Source organism: Schistocerca nitens, chromosome 2 (genome assembly GCF_023898315.1).
Source record: "Schistocerca nitens isolate TAMUIC-IGC-003100 chromosome 2, iqSchNite1.1, whole genome shotgun sequence".
In the NCBI taxonomy this organism is placed as follows: Eukaryota; Metazoa; Arthropoda; class Insecta; order Orthoptera; family Acrididae; genus Schistocerca; species Schistocerca nitens.
Genome location: NC_064615.1, coordinates 1,161,187,527 through 1,161,201,999, shown reverse-complemented (window position 1 = coordinate 1,161,201,999; position 14,473 = coordinate 1,161,187,527).

Sequence of the window (14,473 nt, the reverse complement as noted above, 5' to 3'; positions counted from 1 at the left end):
CTTTCCAAATCTTTCCTAACTACTTGAATCTGTCCTGTTGTTGACATCTTGTCCCAAAGATGCTTATAATTACTTCTTAATATTCATACTTATGGATTTCCTAGCAGCCTGAGTATTTTTCAAATGATTCTTAATTCTAGGACTTGAAGTTTGTATAATTCATAATTCAACATTAAACATTCACTTGCATAAAGACATTCTGGTTTTACTACTGTGCTGTGGTGCTGTATTTTCAAATTTTTAGACACACACATCTTGTTGTAAATGTTCATGTTTATATCATATGCTTTCTCCATTTTACATACTCTTTTGTCTACAGCAAATATTTTTGAAGCCATTGCCTTGAATCTTTCCTCCCAAATATTTAAATTTATAAACCCTCTTTATCTGTTCATTATCTGTTACTAGGATTTCTGGGTCATTTTTTTATGTTTGTCCTAAAAAATTTTTTCTACAGAAACTTTTAAAGCTGCTTTGTTACCTATTCCTTCTAAGAGGTTGATTTGTATTTCTGAATTTGTTATATTTTTATAAAGAATGGCATAATCATTTGCAAATACTAGACACTGAATTTCAGTATCTCTTTCTCCTGAAGTCTCCAGTCTCATTGTGACAGCTTATGTTCTTTGCCTTTTGTTTCAATTATCTAACTATTTCCTCTAAGATGCAGTTGAGAAGGTGTGGAAACATGTCACCCTGCATTTCACCGGTTGTTTTGAGTGCCTTAGGTGTTTCACACCAAAACTTTACTTATGCTTCAGTGTGTGGGTGTTTCACGAATAAGGTTAGCTAGTTTAGTGTAATGCCAAGTTCTCGAGTCACTTTACCCACTGTTTACCTGTCAATCAAATGCTTTTCTAAAACCTGTAAATGTTAAAACTATGTCTTTAGAATTCGTATGGACTTAAAGTTGAAATTCTGTTCTGAGCCAGATTTGATCTTTCTAAATCCACTCTGATATTCTCCCAAATGGCTGTCCAGTGTTACTTCTCTCTTGTTTAGTAATATTGTTAAAAATATAATACAGCCCACTGGCAACAGATATATACCTGTGCAATTATTTAGATAATGCCTATGACTTTTTGTGCACAGGATGCATAGGAGCCACTTTCCAGTCTTCTGGAATCTTTTCAGTTTCCCATATTTCTTCAGACATAATCTGAAGGTTAGTTGTCATTTCTGCTTGACACCAGTTATGGTTGAGATGATTTTATTTCTTCTCCACTGGCTTTCTTGTTTTTCAGGGTTTTTCTTGTTTGTTTGTTTGCTGTAGGTGGTAGATCTGCTTCCATGTTTTCATCAAATATCTGGAAATTCTAGCTAACAATTCAGTTCTCTACAGTTCAAGAGTTGATCAAAGTACTTTCTTAGTAATTTACATGTGTGGTTATTGCTTAGACCTATTTTACCATTTTCGTCTCTGATGTAAATACATTGGAGCATGGTGGCCCTTTTTGAATAAAACCATGACTGTATGTATGAGAGCATTTTTTCATCTGTAGTACACTGTGATTCTTTTTTATGACTAATTATGATACTCGTGTCATCTGCAAATAGTAGAATTTTGGCTGAGCTGTCTGGAGCCTGTATATCATTGATATAAATTAGAAACAACAGGCCCAGAATGCTGCCCTGAGGAACACCTATTTAAATTTGTTTTGGTTCAGATATGGGTTTAAAATTGTGAATATTGTTGGAAGACCTCAGCTCAACAACTTGTGACCTGTTTTACAGATAGGATTCAAACCAATTTTTAACGGTACCACTGATGCATATTGCTTCAAGTTTCCCTAGTAATATTACATTGTTCACAGTATTGAAGGCTTTGGCTAAATCTAGATTAATTCCAACAACCTGTTTATTTGACTCAAAATTTCTTACTATTTCTGTGCAATATGGCTGTTTCTGTACTGTGCCCTACTCGAAAACCATGTTGACTGTTATTTATTAGTTTATGTTTTTGTAGATATTTTGTAACCCTGATTTTCATTAATTCCTCAAGTATTTTGGAGAAGGATGGGAGGAGAGGTATAGGTTGGTAATTTTCTATTTTATGTCTGTCACCATTTTTGTATACAGGTATCACTCTAGAGATTTTAAGTTTATCCGGAAATATCTCTTCACTAAGGGACAAGTTTGCTATGTGCACTATAGGTTTGACAACACATGGAGCAATTTTCTTAATTATTGATACATGTACATCATCCAAACCAGAGGACAATTTGGATTTCAAGCATTTAATGACTTTTTAGAACTTCATGCTCGTCTGATGGGATTGTCATCTTGCTGGTATCTACCATTGGAGATATCACTGTTGGTTGTTGCTTAAATTTACTGCTTAAAGTAAGGGGAATATTAACAAAATAATTGTTTACATTGTTTGCCATGGCATTTTTTCTATGGGGATATTTTCATTATTTTTAAGATGGATTTCTTGTTCTTTAGTTTGACCCAATATTTTTTTCTTTTTTTTTTTTTTTACCACATCATTCTGGACTTGTTACTAGCCTGCCTTATTAATCTATCATTACTTAATAATTTTGCTTTTGATATTACTTTTTGGTAAGTCTGTATGTTCTCACATACTCAACAAACTGCTGATCATGACATGTTTTTAACTTTAAACTTAGTAATTTCATGGTTTCACTTGATGTTTTAATTCCGGGTGTAGTCCAGGTCCCTTTGGATCCAGATGATCTGTAACTCAAAAGCTTTTTTGGGAAGCACATTTCAAAGTATGCCATAAAAGTGGAAGCAAATGTTTTGAAAGCATCATTTGTGTTTTTGTGCCAAGACCTCTGGCCAAACTGCATTTTTAACATTATTTTTGAACTGATTACAATTTTCAGTAGAGAAAAATCGTTTGTACTCCTTTTTATTTTCCCCTCCCTGAGAGTTGCAGTGAGATTAAAGGTTAGTGCATTATGATTTGATAATCCTATATTCACATTTGTAACTGCAACTTCATGTGTGACCACATTTGAGAAGATGTTATTTATTAGGCTCTCACTGGAATCTGTTGTTCTAGTGGGAGCTGATACATGGGGAAACAAGTTGAAGCTTTTAGTATGTCTAAAAACTTGTATTTTCCTGAACTCTGGACCAATAGATTAATATTAAAGTCACCACAAAGAATTATGGTAGAGTTCTCATTTGAGAAAAATGTCGAGCATTTCCTCCAAATTCTTAAGAGGGACTTCAGTATCTCCAGATGGTGATCTGTAAATTGCTGCAACAATTACTTTCTTTTCTATGATTAATGGTTTAGCCTCATATCTTAACTTAAATTTAAGCTTGGGATTTAGATAAATACATACACCACCACCTTTGACATTTTGCCTATAGTACTGACTGGGAAGTTTATATGTGTGACCAAAACGACTTAAACTATATCTGTACATTGTATAAAGCTCAGTCACAACTTCTGTGCGTGGCTATGACAGGTGGTGTGGGCAGCCTATCAAGTTAGGCTGTGGTCTCCTGATCTCACATTTTGTGCTCGCTTACTCAGTTGTGCAGGACTCTGACACTTGTCTCACTCCTCTGTCAACACAGATTCCCTTTCATGTCGTTTGTCTCCTAACACTGCAGTCAGGTGTCATGTGGTGTAACTATTTAATACAATGATGTATTATATTCTGTACCTTATCTTCTATACTTCTTCTCAAACTCTGTTATAATTACTTTAAAATTCAAAATTGATGCCTTGATGCATCACATTTTTATAAATAACTTACTATGTCACTTTTGACTTAACAAATTATTTATTCCCTTCATCATCACACTCGTGAACTACACTAAAAGATCACCTTCATTCAGTATAAAAGAGACACACTCAATAATTTTGAAGGTTCCTCTTCTGTGTCTCACAACATACATCAGTTCTTGAAATAACTCCTTTGGCAGCCTATGGCTTTACAGGACAGTGTGGTGACCCCACAGAATACTTATTTTCACACACGTAGTTTGTCACCCAAAGCTGCTGTGATAGCTGTACAGTGCTGAAGGTGCATATTGTCCCCTGATGTAAGTCACCACACACAAAATAGAAATAACACTAATGAACAATATCTGTATGTTTATGTTTGACATGTTGTTTTCTATTGCTCTTTTCATAATGTGTACACAACACTTCTTTCAAAATGGCATTCACTGATAAGAAGTCATTGTTATGTGCATCTCTCCTCTGGAGTGGTACGTACAAGCACAGTCTGTGAACATGGTGCTCAGTGAACACAGTCCAAAGTTTTTTAAATTTTTTTTCCCATATGCCATGAATGTGGATTTCTTTTCGTAACTATGAATTCTGAGATTGGTTATAGCCTCAGTACATTATTGTCCATGATAAAATACGCAAATTTACCCTCAATTGCAGCCATAATTTAAGAGCATGTCACTAAAGTGAACATAAAGTACTTGAAAGATGTTTTCCTCTCTGTGTGTACAATAGTATCCAGTGCAGAACCACAGCGGCTGCGGACACCGGAGGCTGGACCCAGTACTGGGGCTGGGGACATACGTGCAGCGAAGTCACCTGGTGAGTAAGAGTAAATTTACACGTAATTGCAGCCTTAACTAAAGCAGTACATAAAGTACTTAAAAGACGTTTTACTCTCTGTGTGTATAATAGTAGGCATTCCAGAACAACAGCGGCTACGGTCACCAGAGGCTGGACCCAGTACTGAGGACACAGGTGCAGCGAAGTCACCTGGTGAGTAAGAGTAAGAGCCCACTGTGGGAGGCTTACATTCCTGCTCTGTACACTAGAGAATCAAATGTATCTGGACACCTATTAGTGGACATTAAGATTTTGTGTTCTCCTTTATGAGGACTTGAACTCTTCTCGGGACACTTTGACATTTCAAAATCTCTGTGGGTGGATGCCAACCCATTCTTCCTTCATAGCTGATACCAGACAAGGTAGAAATATTGGACACAGGGTATGGAGTGAAAATGCCATTTATAACTAATCCCTAAGACGATCCATTGCTTTCAGGTTGGAACATCGGCAGGCAAGCCGCCTTCAGGAATGCCACTGGTTATAAGCCTTTGCCTAACAATGCTGATCCATGAGAGGTACAAGTGTTGAGCTGATCAAATCGGTCGTTGTCTGTGAGCTGTTCCTCTGTTGTGTATAGTACACAATACTGTCAAATATGTACTTACCCTTCTGCATTTATCATATCCTGAAGTACAATAAGGGGAGAACAAGTTAAAGAGGAGAAATTGCATATTGTTACACTGCCTGCTCTGCACTGCATTGTTGGCAGTAGAGGTAATGGCGGATAATGTTCACTTAGTAGTCACCACATCCAAATTCTTCCGTCAGATACCCACGGAGTATAGCACTGTTTGTCACTCCAAATCTCGTTTCCACTCATCCACTCACCAGCAGTCATAGGTTTTTATGCTACAGTCAGTATGACTTTATGTTGAACAGAAATATGTTGTTTCCAGCAGCTGCTCAGCCATTGTAACCAGTTTTTTCTAACTCCCTGTACACAGCCATTTCCTTAGCGGGCTCCTAGCTGCACTTCAAAACTGAAGAGTGACTGCAGCAGCTAACTGCAAGCTGGTTTTTACTATTTCCTACCACGATGATAGAAGCACTTGTCCATCAGCATACTGTGTGTGCCTGGACTTCATGTAGCATTGGTTGTTCCTTCACATTTTCACTTAACTGTCACATCACTGACAGCTGACTTGGGCAAGTTTGGAAGGTCTGAAATGCATCCATGTGTTAATTATTCAGGTGTAATGCAAAGAAAAGTCCATGTTCAGTGTACTCAGATCCCTGACTGATGAATTCTGCTTACAAAACAGTATTACCTGCCACTTCCTATAATATATATGACGGCAGTATCTGTTCCCGAAAGAACAATTACCTTAGTTGACCATGCAGCTTTGCTAGAAATGAAATGATAATTAAATGGACACCCTAGCTGCAAACAGGCGGTGATGTACTTCATTGGGGACATGTTGAAAATGAGTGGCCCGACCGGGACTCGTTCCTGGGATCGTCTGTTTACATGGCAGACGCTCTATCCATCTGAGCCACTGCGGGCACAGAGGATAGTGCTTCTGCAGGGACTTATCCCTTGCACACTCCCCGTGAGATCCACATTCCCAACATGTCCACACCACTACATTCGTAGTGTGCCTAACAGATGTTTGCCGATCCTACTCATGACTCGTGGCAGATTAATCTACCAAGTCCCGTATGAGTTTGGGCATAGTGTGTGCGTTCGCACAAGAAGGTCAATGGCCGGGAAGCCATATTTTAACTATATATGACGGTAGTATCTGTTCCCGAAAGAACAATTACCGTGGATGACCATGCAGCTTTGCTAGAAATGAAATGATAATTAAATGGGTGGAGCGTCTGCCATGTAAGCAGGAGATCCCGGGTTCGAGTCCCGGTCGGGGCACACATTTTCAACATTTCCCCAATGAAGTACATCACCGCCTGTTTGCAGCTAGGGTGTCCATTTAATTATCATTTCACTTCCTATAATAGTAGCTCCACCTCTCATTGAATTAAAGGGCTCAGTTGCCTGTTACATAAGGGTGCCCAGGTATTTTGATTGGATAGTGTGTTTATAGTTCTTATCTATGTGATTTCTGCAAACCCTTAGTCAGTTCACCATACACAATTTAATTAGAATCCAGAAATCACAATATATTTTATTATATTTATGTTTTTGAATATTGAGGACTTTGATTTGGGGCGAGTATTTACTGACTTACAGAAATACAAAGTTTGCCTATATAGCTGTGGAAATATGTATGCTGAGAATTACTGGGAGGGAAAAGGAAACAGAAAAATGGACAGGGAACAGGCAGGAGTTGGAGATGTAGTGGGGAGGTAGTGGAGATGAGTGATACATGTAGTGATGGAGTGAGTGACAGATAGGATAAGACAATTACATGCTCCTATCCTAAAGAGGTGAGTGGGGGGAACATTGAGGTGACAGTCTGGTGAGAGGCATTGAGTGGATATCAGGCTGTATGGACTACAAGCTGCAATGCCTGTAGCTTGAGACCAGAATACCAGGAGAAGCAAGGGAAGAGGCTTAATCAAACAGTGGGACTCCAATGAATGAATGATGTGAGTAGAAGAAACTGAGGATGATTTGTATTTCAAAACTGAACATTTTTGTTCAACCTATTAGGGTAGTAACTTAAATGGAAATATTGGGGTCTGAATCTAGCTGATGCGTTCAGCACTACCATAAGTTATTTGATACTAACATTTTCAGGGGCTCCCTTAACCTTTCTGTGGTCAATCAGACATAAAGGTCCTGCCAAAATGTTTGTTTCAGAATCTGCACAACCATAGGAATGTCCCATTTCATTGTGTACTGTGATCTGTTGTTCAGTTTATGTACAATTAGAACCCAGAAGCTGACAGGTGATGCTAGAATGTGTTTTTTCTTTGTTGGTACAGAAATGAGTACAGTATGTTTTGTAAAAGGAGCTTCCTATCTTTGGCTAAATTGTGGATGGCAAAGACAGTGTAGATATTATTTGTCTTTGTTACATTATTTGCTAGGTATATACTATTTGACATATATTTTCACTGATAACTCATTCTTGAAGAAAACTGATGTCTGTGTCTTGTAACTAAAATTAATGCATGTCTTTATTAATGAAAATCATATCAAAATAGTGACTGTAGTTGGAAATCAACCACCACAAATGTACAGATACTGTTCTTTTGATGTACTGTTTTTCTTCTTTCTCATGAGATAGTGTACTGGAGACATTTGTTTTCTTTTCCTTATTTTGTCTTGAATGTCTCAGTAGTTTCTTGGAATTAATTGTTTACAATTATTTATGGAGCTGTCTTTTGAATTATGGGTAGGGTGGTTATGAAGAATCCAGTCAGCAGAAATAAGGTTTCTATGATCTACTTTATAACATATGAAAGCTGATCACCTCTGAAATGAAGGTGCTGGGAGTGTATAGCAGAGTGGAAACAACTGAAGCACGTGGGATGAATGTGTCAATACTTTTGGAGAGAATGGCTGATAATACAGTATCACTTCCTGTTCACTACATTTGTCTCTGGTGCCAGTACCTTTGTTCATAAAATATTTCCCATCAAGACTTTCACTACAGTTTGATCCCAGACCAATCTGTTCGTCTTTCTGCCTCACCTGTCTACAGGGAGTCCAGCAGGGAGCTGCCTTGCCCCACCTGCCACCCACACTCATGGTCATATGTCCCACCTAATGTGGATGATCCATGCACAAGGAGAGAGATGTGCTCAGGTAGCCATGAACATTAGAACTTCATTGCAACACAGAAGGCACATGATAATGTTGGGCAAGTGAAACAGCTTCCTAGTGCAAGCAACATAAAAATACTCCTGATATGCTGTAAGGTTGTCACTAATATGAGCTAAGCTGAGCACTGCAAGCTGCACTGATGATGTCCTAGATTCCAATGTTGCTGTGCTCAGAGGAAAAGTTTTCACTGTAACAGCAGCCAAACGTATGAACTGTCATCCCCATGGAGGAGATGGCAGTGCCATCCATGAGGCACACACCTGGAAGAAAAATACAGAAATTGGGCCAAGACATCAGTAAGGAGGGATGATGATGTGGAATGGTGCAGGCAGAAAGATACCAGGATGAAAGAAAGAAGTGGCACAAGGCATTTGAACACGGAGCAAAACCATTCAAACACTATGCAGAAGCACTTGAACACAGAGATGAAGGCTACCTAATGGATCACAAGACACTGGTAAAAAGCTTCCAGAGACAAAAAAGGAATTATAAAAGCACAAGAAGAGAGATGTTCCTGAGTGGACAAGAGGAAGAGAGTTTCATTGCGGCACAGATGGTACATGCCAACATGAAGCAAATGAAACAACTTTCTGATGAAGGCAAGATAGAGAATGCCCTGATGCATGAAAAGATTGTCACTAATATGAAAACTATTCTTCAAGCTTCCAGCTGAGCACTCTGTCTGTAACAACTGACAAACACTGCTGTAGGTTGCACTGGCAATGCCAATATTGTGGGCTGCATTCTTATTAATATAGTCATGCATTCCAAAGTAGATAGTTGATGTCGAGTCTGGAACTTGGGTTGGCTGGTGAGCCACTGTACATTCCCCTACAAAGGCTATGTAGTGGAGAAATACTGTTAAGTTGTCCAGTGTCGCATGGCTCCAGGGTGGAAACCATGCAGTGGGTGTCATTGGCAAGATCCGCTGCACTGAGGGTGAGTTTCAGTTTCAAGCCTGTTAAGATGCCAGCAACTGACATACCTCTGTTGTGTGGCATAAGGCAGGATTGTAAAGCACCAGCCAGATGCTACACCACCCACTTCCACCTCATTCCTATTATGTCTCCTAATCCATCCTGTCCCCATACGCATCAGATTTTCTTTCTGTCTCACCTCTACAAAAAATCCACCTGAGAAATAATCTGCCTCACCTGCCACTCATTCTCCTCACTACTTGTACCCATCTGTGAGTAAAGAAAGGAGTGTTACATTGAATGTGTTTGATGTGGCATTATTACTGCACAAACAGCAAAAATGTGGTAAGTGATAAACATTTTTGCTATTACTGTCTGTGGGGTATCTGTGAGAGAAATTCATGATGATTTAAAATTATTGGTGAAGTTTTCTGCAAAACACTAAGTGCTCTCATTGCCAAATACTGGATGAATATAATGTCTGTACATGAATTCAATTAGTGAAGGTGCATAAACAAGCTTACACACAGTTCCTAAATGTTAAATGTGACACAGTGTGTTAACTGTGTAACATAACATTGTATGTTTTATTAAGCAGATAGCTACAGGATTTAAAATTTTAAAATTTCATCAATAATTATGTGAAATGATGACAATAAACATTTATTTGTCCCTGCCAGTCTTCTGATAGCCAGCGTGCAACTGGAATAAAGTTCTGGCTTTCTGGAACTCGGTAATATTGATGGTTGTTTATAATTGAGTAGATTAGATGCTCAGTTATACACTGATCTGTAGGTTTTCTAAAAGATAGAAACAATTGATTCTGTTCTTTATCAGGTCATGTTGAAACACACTTAGTTTATCACTAGTTTGTTTTACTTGTGCAGATAAAGTATTTTTTTTTATTAACACGCAAATTCTTTTTTGTCAATCAGGCCCTGCTGAGGAGGAAGGCACGCGTCCCATCGCTCAGGTGAGTGAAAGTAGTGGATGCACGTATGAGACTGGCAGAGCAAGTGTGATTTTCACCATTAGCATATAAAGTTTGGTTATGTGGCATGTAATGAACCCCACACTGCTTCCTGTCCTCCTCCCAGGGTGAGGACATATTTCATCAGCTCAGGGCTTTGAACCGTTAAAATACTTCCTCCTATTCTGAGCTACTCCGCACACTACCCACTTGCTTAATCAAATAAACTCCTTTATTAGTATCCTATTCATCTCCATTTCAGTCTCATTGCGTCTCCCATGGCAGTCTGTTTCCTGACATCACAAACTTTGCAACTTCTTTAGCACTGTTAACTGAAATGCTATCTCAAGTCTAAATTACCTGCTAAATGACCCAAAAAATATCTCAAAGACCACTCATATACTGGATCTTAATTTAAAACAAGTAACTCTCTTTAATTACTAATGTCAAGTCATGTGTCATTGGTTAGTGTACAGAATCTTACTGACAGCTCAACTTCATCTTCGTTCTCCTGATGTAATGGCAGTTGTCATGATGCTGACAGTTCTAGGGAGGAAGGCACATTGCTGAACAAGAATGAGACAGCAAGGAATAAACCCATGGACTGTTTGTTTGTGTTGCCTTCATCATTTGTGAAAGTGGCGTGGCTGGACCATGTAAAATTTGGGAATTCGTGTGGATGCTGATAAACACGCCATTGAGTGCCCCCTAACCAGGTATCATCATCATCATGATAGAATAAAACACTGAAATCATCATGAACTGTGAAGAACGATAAACTAATTATCGTTATCCCACCCTGCAGATACGCTGCATCAATTTCCACTAGATTTTGTGTGTTGTGGTTGGCAGGTGTTACTAGAGGAGGCCAAAATGCATGCATTTTAACTCGCGCAGGCTGGCGTGAGGTCTGGAACAGGACAAGGAAATTAGAATTTAGAAAAACGGACATAGCTGGTGGAATACTTAACTTTAATCCATTAATGATGAACATCTGTCTTGACGGTACATGATTCACAATATCAATAGTAACTGATATGGGCGCCTTGCTAGGTCGTAGCAAATGAGGTAGCTGAAGGCTATGCTAAACTATCGTCTCAGCAAATGAGAGCGTATTTTGTCAGTGAACCATCACTACAAAGATGGTTGTACAGCTGTGGTGAGTGCTAGGAAGTCTCTCTAGACCTGCCGTGTGGTGGCGCTCGGTCTGCAATCACTGATAGTGGCGACACGCGGGTCCGACGTATACTACCAGACCGCGGCCGATTTAAAGGCGGTGAAACCACATTATGCACAACAGAGAATGGTATAAGAGTTTAAAGCCACTATTTGAATTAAAAAAAAATCACTTTGTGGTGGTGACCATTGTTCATCGGTACTATAGACATTGTGAGATGTACACCTTTACCAAAGCGATGTGTTACACCATAGTTGATACTCATGAAACGTGACAATAAATATTCCTTGAAATCGACACTTACCACTTACTGTTGTCTAAAATGCTTACTGATTGCATTTGGGAACTGAGATTTCCCCATTTTTAAGCAAATGTCACAAACACAAATGACAGGTACTCGCAATCGCAAACACGTTTCAAAGTACCTTTCTAGAATGATATCAGACTCATTCTCCTCCATACATTCATGGCCTGTCAAAACTTCCTAAACTCTTCTGAAAATACTTCCCTGCTTGTGAAATAACTACCAAGTGAACTACTTTGAGAGGTATACTTGTCATAGTGTTTGTTATGTTTGACACGTGTTGATTAGTAATTCAATAAAACTACTGTAGGGGTAATTTCACCACATAAAGGAAAACACTTGTGTAGAATTTATACTGTGAACGATCACCTTTATTGTACCGCACAAAGAACACTTGATACATCCATTAACGCGGGAAAACGAACACTCCTCGTGTGCTCCAAAGAACCCCGCTCATAAAGAGAATCTCTCAGTGTCTTGTCGACTATCGACTTGTCACTCCCACACAGCCCCCCCCCCCCCCCCCCTGAAGTGCGGAGCACCTGGTATGGTGAGGTACTTAAACTTCACCTCTCGGCCTGCCCGAGTGCGGATAGTGCGGGTGTGGGTGCTGCTTGCCGATTCTGTTGCTGCATTAGGCCCCCTGGTGTGGGTCTCATGTGGGACACAGCTGTCTGGTTCTGCGGAAGGTGTGGGTTCGTTGCAAGTTGTGCCTGAAATTGTCCGTGAGACTGTCGTTGGTGCTGGCATTGTCCAAGCGGGTTTTACTCGCTCAATGGAAACTTTGGTCGACTTTCCCTGGAGGAGGATATCCATTGTGTGTGTGTCCCGTCCTAGCACTTGGTATGGTCCAGTGTACGGTGGCTGTAATGAATGACGTACCAGGTTTGTGCGGAGCATGATGTGGGAACAAGTATTGAGGGACTTGTGTATGAACACTGGATGCGTGCCGTGCGGAGACGTTGGGGCTGCACGTAGTGTCTCTGCCTGCTTCCTTATTTGTTGCAAGAGGTGGGGTAGTTGTGTGTCATCTGGGAGAGGAACTGGAGCAAGGAATTCTGCTGGAACTCAGAGTGGTTCTCCGTATACCAACTCTGCCGAGGAACAATTGATGTCTGTTTTTAATGCGGTCCGTAACCCCAACAAAACCAATGGCAACGCTTGAGTCCATGAGTCCTCGTGGCACATCAGGGCAGCCTTTAAGGTCCGGTGCCACCTTTCCACCAAACCGTTGCTGGCCGGGTGGTAGCTAGTAGTACGGTTTCGTTGGAAGCCGCAGAGTTTTGACAGTTGTTGGAACAGCGTTGCCTCGAACTGGCGTCCTTGGTCAGTGGTAACGAAAAATGGGCACCCAAAACGAGCCATCCAAGTTTCCAAGAATGCGCGTTCAGTAGTCTCTGCAGAAATGTCCCTGATTGGTGTAGCCTCTGCCCACCGCGTGCAACGATCCACTGCCGTAAACAAGTACCTGTAACCTTCTGAAGGGGGGAGGGGTCCAACCAAGTCAATGTGTACATGCCCAAAACGTGCCGTTGGGTTTGGGAATTGTCGTACTGGAGCGTGAACATGGCGTCCCACTTTGCTACGTTGACACTGATAGCAGCTGCGGGCCCACTCCCGTGTATCTTTCTTGATTGAAGGCCACACAAAACGGTCCGTCACTAATTTCACTGAGGCATCGGTTCCCGGATGTGCCAGGCTGTGAATGCTGTCGAATACCTTTCGTCGGAACTGGGGGGTGATGTATGGGCGTGGTCTAACCGTGGAGGTGTCGCACCATACCTTACATGGGCTGCCAGGGTCGTCCACAAGTTGTAAATGTAGGCCAGTGGATGGGTCCGCCAACAAGGATTGCAGCTGCACATCTGAAGCCTGAGCCCTTGCCAATTCGGAATAATCTAACATTGGACTTATCCCATTAATACGTGAGAAATAGTCTGCCACAATGTTTTCGGCACCATGGATGTGACGCACGTCTGTCAAAAACTGGCATATAAACTCTATATGGCGGGCCTGGCAGGGGGGAACATGAATCGCTGACTTTGTAGAAAGCTGCCACGAGAAGTTTGTGGTCGGTGTATATGGTGAATTGCCTGCCCTCAACTAAGGGGCGGAAGTGCCTGACGCTTTCATACATTGCGAGGAGTTCCCTGTCATATGCACTCCAACGAGTTTGACTCATCTGTAGTTTTTGTGAGAAGAAACTTAGTGGCTGCCAATGACCCTTCACTCTCTGGTGCAGTGCTGCCGCGATTGCGACTTGGCTTGCGTCCACTACTATGGCTAGCTGAGCTCCTGGTGCAGGGTGTGCAAGCCCCACTGCGTTGTGAAGGCTGTTTTGCAGTGCCTTGAAAGCCGAGTCCATCTCGGGTGTCCATGGGAGTGGGCGCTTGCCAATTTTGTTGTGTCCGGCCAAGGCATTGTTCAGTGGCGTCTGGATTGCTGCTGTTCCGGGGAGGTGGTGACGATAGAAATTTATCATCCCTAGGAACCGTCGGAGATCGTGGTAGGTTTGAGGCCGTGGTAGGGTACGCAACAACTCCAGCTTCTCTGGCAGTGGGAAAATGCCCTGAGCTGACACTTTATAACCCAGGAAGGTTACAACGGGTTCCCCAAACACGCACTTGTCCTTGTTAAGTGTAATTCCATGATCGCTAAGCCTGCTTTGCACCTCGCTTACGTGTTTCTGATGGTCAGAAACATTCTCCGAAAACACCAGAATATCGTCTAAATAGGCGAAACAATATGGTAGTCCTCTTAGTACGCTGTCTAGGAACCGTTGCCATGTCTGGGCCGCATTTTTCAGCCCAAATG